This window comes from Echiichthys vipera (assembly GCF_963691815.1).
Source record: "Echiichthys vipera genome assembly, chromosome: 10".
Lineage (NCBI taxonomy): Eukaryota > Metazoa > Chordata > Actinopteri > Perciformes > Trachinidae > Echiichthys > Echiichthys vipera.
The window spans coordinates 10,345,880-10,353,679 of NC_139835.1; positions in this window are offsets into that span (position 1 = coordinate 10,345,880).

A 7,800-nucleotide genomic window follows, 5' to 3' on the forward strand; every position below is an offset into this window, starting at 1 on the left:
TTAATTTCCTTTGAATTGATCGTTTGTTTGACTTTTAATTTGACAAGTTATAAAATCTAATCAAAATGAATCACCCTCAAAGGCATATAAATCCAATGCAGGATTTAATTTCAAGTTGTTTTGCCTGGCTGTCTTTGCACCTGATTTTAAGTTCTTGGGTCCTTATGCTCTTCCTACAGGCTATATTTCTCATCACACTGCCTGTCAGCCTGCAGCTCTGCGCTCTTAAGAGGTGACACAAAGAACATACAGATCCACCAGACACACATTTTATTGCATGGACCTGTCACCTGTCTACATATTTCAACAGCGCTAGAGAAAGTCTAGCTATTAATAACATAAGATACACCTTTATTGAAAAATAATTGGAAATTCTGTATCATTCTATACTCCAGAACTGTAGCTACTACTGCTGGCTGTAAACCAAGTTTCCCTTGGGGGATAATAAAGATACGTACCTTGAGAGAAAGGGGTTGGATCTCATTGGAAATTAACACATTTTTTTGGATAGAACATCCAGAAAACCCCTGGTTTGTTTCTGTAAAATCTTTGAGGAGATGGGCTTTCTCTTTCAAGTGTTCAGCGAAAACTTCCAAACAAGCTTCTTTTGTGTCTGTATGTATTTTGCTAAAAGGCCGCCAAATGCTGATCATTTTGGTGTCTTTCGGGGAGGGGAGGAGCTCACTTTGGTGAGCGAGTTCAGATACTTGGGAGCTATCCTGGACTCGACACTCTCGTTTAGGAAACACATCAAAAAAGTGTCTAACTCTGTCAAATACAACCTGGCAAATTTCAAACAGATTAGGAATTCATTACCCACCAGTGCAGCTTTGATGTTTTTACACTGTATGATCCTCTCACATATAGACTACTGCTTCACAAGCTGGTCACTGGCATGTACGACAGCACTCAAACCAATAGACAGTCTATAGAGTTCTAAAAACTCAGGATAAAAAACCCTTCTCCTACCACATCTGCAAGACTCTTAAAAAACACAATTTTTTAAGTTTCCATAATTTCAAAACATTTAGATTTGCGTGTTGTATATATAAAAGTCTCCATGGTCTCGCTCCACCACCACTGACTGATTTCATAAAGAAAAGGACTCTCGAAGGTACGAGCACCAGGGCATGTGTCAGAGGAGACTGTGAGATCCCCCACAGGCGCACTGCATTTGGGAAGAATGTGTTGTCTGTTGTAGGGGGGGAATCTGGAATAGTCTTCCCTCCACAATAAGGCAATGCCCCACGTATCCCTCTTTTAAAGGTCAACTCAAAAAGTGGCTTAAATCAAATCAAAAGTGCGACCACTGACTCGTCTGTATCATATGACGTTTTATTTCATTGTTTTATCCTGTGTGGTCCTGGTGTCCTCCTGAGTATGTAATGTATTGTGCGGTGTCTCTTGTCTCTTCTATTTGTATTTTATTTATTTAGTAGTATTTGTATTTATTTTTTTAGCAGGGACTATGGATGCAAATTAGCATCATTGCTATAAGATATGTTATGATATGTTGTTATCGTTGTTCATTATGTGCACTGTCCCTAACAAATAAAGTATTGATTGATTGATTTTACTAGCAAGATATGCATTCTATTTCAATGGATCAAGCCCAGACCATGGAGAAGTCTTTAAAGTTTTGCCAATGGAGCACCTAAGCTCACTTTTTGGCTTTTGACAAAATGTGGGTGCCTTTTCTTTTTTTTTCTTACCTACTACATTGTACAGTGGACTTGTGGGCCTGTTGGCAGAATATTGAGGCAGCAGGAAGAGGATTTCAGATGTTGTATAATGTCCTCCAAGGTCTTATGAAAATGTGCCATGGTATTTAAATTGGTTTTAGGTGGACATATGTACAGCACATGTCCTGCATCTGATGTGTGGGCACTGACTGTTTACCTATTTTTTTTTTTATTATTTTGTCATTGAAAAAGGAGGCAAATTCATAGCAGGCCCTGGTGGAATGCAGTTCAGGGGCCACTGACGCAGGAGGGTTTGTTAGCCTGTTGACAGTAGTAAACAATACTAAAGGGCAACGCAAAGGGCATGTCAGGAAGGGCATCTAGCATAAAACCAATGCCAAATCAAATATGCAGATCATAAAGTCAGATATTCCAACTAGATGGAAAAAGATGATCTGCTATGCGAGCCCTAACAGGAGCAGCCAAAAGAAGAAGAAGAAGGTAGAGTCAGATTTTAGAAATCAAGTCTGAGCAGCAGCATGTCAGTACTGGCTCCCTACTGTCATCAAGGATTTTAAAATTACATGAAATGTTTGTTGTGTAGAACATAATGATCTAGCCAAGCAAGGGAACAAAAAGGAGTCAAAATACTACGCCTTAGGGTTGGGCTTTTTGGATAGACTGCATGTCTCTCTCTGTAGAATTGTATCACAAGCTCTACAGCATCATTTAATCTTTATCGGATGCATTTGGCTTAAAATAAGAAAAAAATTATCATATTTTAGTGACAATTTTAAAACTCCCATTTCAACAATCAAACTACAAAAAAGAACAAGGCTCATTCAAGCGATCATTTTCAGTTGTCAGACTTTTACAACTCATGTGAAAAAGGTAGGCCGGCCAGAGCACGACATACAAAGCACAATTTAAGGCTGTTCCACACTAGAAAATACTTATTTAATTGTAATTCTGACTCAAAATTTTTCGACATCTACTATAACTATATACATTAAATAAGCCACCAAAACAGTTTTTTTCGTGTACCATCTATTAACGAAGATATCTCGGAGAGTCGCTAACAGCCGGATATGGCTAACACTGATGAGCTCGGCAGTACAGTGAAGGCATTTAAGTTACTTTTTTTAACCACTAACACTGCTCAAAATAACACCAAACCTCAGGCGTAGCATGATAAGTATCCCTTCACATAAAACGAAGCACCAACAACGTAGTTAGTGAACCCGGAGTTTATTAAAAGAGTGTTTTGAAAGACTTACCTACTGGCCCCTGTACCAGCTCCTCCCGCAGCAGAGTCCATTCAAGTCGATTACCAAATGCAATCCAGAGGAAGGAGCCCATTGATGATTTATTTAGGAATCGGTCGCCTCTTCCAATTTATTCGAGGGACATGGAAAAAAGTGTCTAGTACGGTCAGTTGATGAGGGATGGGGAATCCTCCAAAGCAGTCACACAGTGTGTTGCGCTATGATTCCAGGCCACGGCAAAGAAAAGTGTAAAAACTCTAATGCTAACATGTTCAAAATTGCAATGGCGCTAACATGCTGATAGCAGGTATAATGTTAACCATGATCACCTTATTAACATCATCCTGTCCAGGGTGTACCCTGCCTCTGGGCCGATGTCGGCTGTTTGTCAGAAAAGAAAATCTATTAGTTTGTGCAGCAACAGAGACTGAGAACAACAGTGAGAACCATGACCAATCAGTGTGCACGCGTTTTTTTTATGTACACAAGCTACAAAATAAAACTGTACTTTGCATGGGGTTAGAATTCCCACAATGCAACCGCTGGACGTCTCAAAATCAACATGGGCATACTGCACAGGTGTAACACTTGGGCTTCAATGAGATTCAACACAATGGTTATTTGAACCCTGCTACAACACAACACTGGTACCATCCGTTATTGGGACTGACTTTTTTAACAGAGAAGCTTTAGGGGCAGTTTCTACTGTTGAAAACAGCCAATAAAGGCTTCTAAGCCAAAAACTACACAATCAAACATCTGATCTGAAAGTGGGGAGAAATCAACAACAGCAGTACAGACAGAGGAAAGCTATAATCTCAGTTGCTGATGTGAATTTCTCCTCAATTTCAGATAGCATTCCTGCTGGAATACGTTAGGTTGTGTCGTTTTGGTTTAGAAGCGTATCCATCCATCCGTCTTCAACCGCTTGTCCCTATCGGAGTCGCGGGGGCTGGAGCCGATCCCAGCTGACATTTGCGTGAGGCGGGGTACACCCTGGACAGGACGCCAGTCTATAGCAAGGCACATAGAGACAAACAGAGACAACCATTCACACCTACGTCAATTTAGAGTCACCAATGAACCTAACACCTGCATGTCTTTGGACTGTGGGAGGAAGTCGGAGAACCCGGAGAAAACCCACGCAGACACGGGGAGAACATGCAAACTCCACACAGAAGGGCCCCAACCGGGATTCGAACCAGGAACCCTCTTACTGAGAGGTGACACTTAGAAGCGTATATTGTTGATTTTTACTGCACACTATATTCTGTTACTGTCTGCCCCTGACTACAATTACGATTGGTTCCAGTGTGGCACTGTACCAGGGTTCAAATTAGGGGTTTGCAATATGACAATATTAGATAGTGAATGATTAAAAGGTTTTACGATCTGCCTTCACAGAGAGGTCATTGGAACTGTGTTACAGTGTGTTGAGTTTTGATCTGAATGTTAATGCTACGCCAGGGTAGTAGGTGGCCACACCATGTCGTTGTGATCACCTGACTGAGGAAATGATGTGCTGTGCATAGCTGCGGGTCGAGGACACGTGCATGCTCAGTAGAGAAGGTTGAGACTACCTCTCTGTTTATTGTTTTATTCACAAGTGTTTAGTGCAACAACAGGACACAGTGTTCATTCTATCAGACGCAGTTCCAATCTGTTCTGACAGCGTTATGTTTTCCCCCACCTGTTTTCCTTATTAGTCTGCTGTGAGAAGGGTGGCCGGCTAGTTAGCGTGCTAATTCCCCCACATGACTGTGGATATATAAACGTAATAGTCTATGATTCCACCATGCTTTCAAGCTACACTGGTGAGTTTCTGATAAAAAGTGAAGTTTAAAGTCAGAGTCAGTCAAACTAAGACTCTGCATTGAGCAATGGAGTGTCGCTGTTGGCTACAAGCGTCTGCTGCCCCAGGGGCTGTGGACTCATCAGCGTAGAGTGACACTTACTGTCACTGGCAGGAGCTATGACTGCTCATCCATAATTCTTTTTCCTATTATGTTTTGTCACGGAAGCCTGTATTTTAATTAAATGGGGAAAATAGTTCTGTTGTGACGTTCAGTCATTTGCAAAACTGTCCTTTAAAGCCAATAAGGAAAAATAATGTAAGATCATAGACAGTGATACTGTGCTGTGATATCTTTTAGTTCAAATAACTAAATATCTGTTAACTCGTGTTAAAGCCAAAGTGATGATGCCTGCGCAGTATGCCCGTGTTGAAGTCGACACATTTAGCAAGTGTGATCGAGAATCCACCCCCTCCCTGACTGGTGAAAACTTGACAGTGAACTGACTTTGATGTGTAAATCTGTGCATGGAGAGCCTGCATAAAGTTTACCTTCTTATTTTCCCCAAAGTATTGGTTCTTTTCTTGCTGTTCTCTTTTTCTCTCAGTACATTTTTATTTCACTCTGCTGTCGGTGTTCCTTTGACAAAGGATCAATTCTACATGGACTAATAATTGGTCTTAAATGCCACCTCTCTCTGCCCCACTCCTTTTTAACATTTATGCATTATCACTGATGCCTTGTAATATCAAGAGAAACCGAGATACCCCGTTTCTCTCTCAAGGATTTTTAAACAGGTTTACCTTAACACCTCCATCTTGCCCGTTATGTCTCTTTCCTGATTACTTTGATCATATGTCTATCTCCCCTTCTGACATTATATCCGTCTCTTCTTTTGTCCATCCGCCTACATCACCACCAACACAGCTGCCTCTCCCCTTTTTATTGCTCTCACTCTTACTCCCTTTCATCCCTCCTCCCTACCACTTTAGAAAATCTCTGCAATTTGGCAATCATTTAAATGCCACACACATTTTACATATGCAATTACCATGTCTTTTTTTGTAATGATGCTAATAAAGCTAGTATTAAATGTGACAGTGTGATATTTAAAAACAATGGATGACAGGTTGGTGGGAAGGATTCCACATCTTTGAGCAGTGAAATCTCAAAAGATTCATATTTTGCAGATTCAAATAGCTGTTGAATTTGACTTACATTTTTTTATGGCATGCAGTTTCAATCCGCCATCATTATCTGCACGGTCTGCCCAAGACCCTTTGTACTTGCCTTTCTGTTTTTTTACTACAAATGTGAGGTCATTTTTCAAACAACTCAACACGTTCAAACTAACCATTCATCGCTTACTTCATTTATCCCTTCTGCAGCACGGCTTTTAAATGCACAGTAGGTTTTCTTCTTTGACCATTGTCATTGGGAAAATTATATCTGACCTGTTCCTATGTTTAAATTATTTAGTAACATTATTTATTTATTTATAGATTCCACTTTTAGGCTCCTTGGTAACTAATTGTGGGATAATTAAAATCGTTTCGCTTTAATTTAATTGATGTCTGTCTACTATTCAGCTGCATGAACTGTATGACACTACATTTATACAAAACTAAGAAGGCTTCCTTGAAAAGCTATTGAAAAGAAAAAAGGCCAGAGCAATTAATTAGCATACAGCTGTACTAGTGGTGAGGTTCTGCTCTTGAAAATGCTGTTCAGATGATGCCACTTGTGAGAGGTCGTGCAAGAGTGCAATAAGCCCAGCTGAATAGTATGCTGACCAGACCCCCGCACCTAGTATCAGATGGATTTCGATGGCATTTGCAGCACAAGGTATGAAGTAAGTATGGTTAGTAAAAAAACTCATCTGGGTGGCTTTAAACAATAAAATAACAAGAGGATTGTGGAGTGATGTGATGTGTAGTGGCAGCAAAGCGGCTATGTATGGTCAGTGAATGACAGCTGCTACATACGTAAACAGCCATGTGGCATAGAGCATGTCAGTCCCTCTATTACTTTTTCTCCTTCAACACCAGCTGTCCTGTCAGAATAGATTTAGTATGCTTATTTCTATGCAGGTCTTTTTCCCTACTGCCTGTTTCCATTTAAATGTGCTCTTTGTATTAAAAACAAACTATTGCAGACAAACTACTGAACATTTTGCAATTTTTGTTTTGCTTAGCATCAAAAAAGAATGTCATCATTGAAATTGCTTCTCAGAAAATTGATTATGTTAGGCAGGCAGGCAGGCAGGCAGGCAATCTCTTATGGTTGGAAACTTTTGTGTTTATGAGAGAAAACAAGTTACCAGCAAAGTGCTGCCCCCATGTGGAAAGACCCACAAAGTGCTTTTGTCTACATCCTGGTACATATTTGGAAGGACAATCTGCAGTTTTTCAAAAGCGCTGATTTCTCTCTGCCTGCCCTCAGCTGTTTCAGCGACGATCCCTTGCCAACAATACTGCTGATCATAGTCATGCGTAGGCCGCTTTCATGACCAAGTAACGGTTAAATTGAAGCTCTGCCCAATCTTTCAGCTGATATACTTGACGAAATACAAGTAGACATTTTCCATCTTGATGCTAAACCAGATATCAATCTTCTTAATAACCCTGCGCACCACCTTGCACCGCTCCTGCCTCTCATCTCATGTTGAGCACTCTACCTCACCTTACCCATTTTATTTCAACATGTGAATCAATACCAGGGATGCAGTACCCATTCTGTGTGACAGGCCTGCTTCACATCCTCCCCGAGGGGTTGAAATCAATGAGCCAAGATGGAGCTTTCAGCATTCTCAGTGTTGAAATCAATGTGCCTCGATGGCACTAAAGATTAATGAGGGGTGCTTCTGCTGAACAAGCACGACGACTCTTAAACACGTATAGTCATGTTCACCCTGGCTGTTGTACACGGCTCTAATCACGAGCCATTCAGCAGTGGTAGTGCAAGCTCTGCATTTTAATATCATTGTTACCCACCTACCATTGGACAGAAACAAGGAGCAGTCAAACAGGTAAAGTCACAATAATTGTATTTCTTTATTGA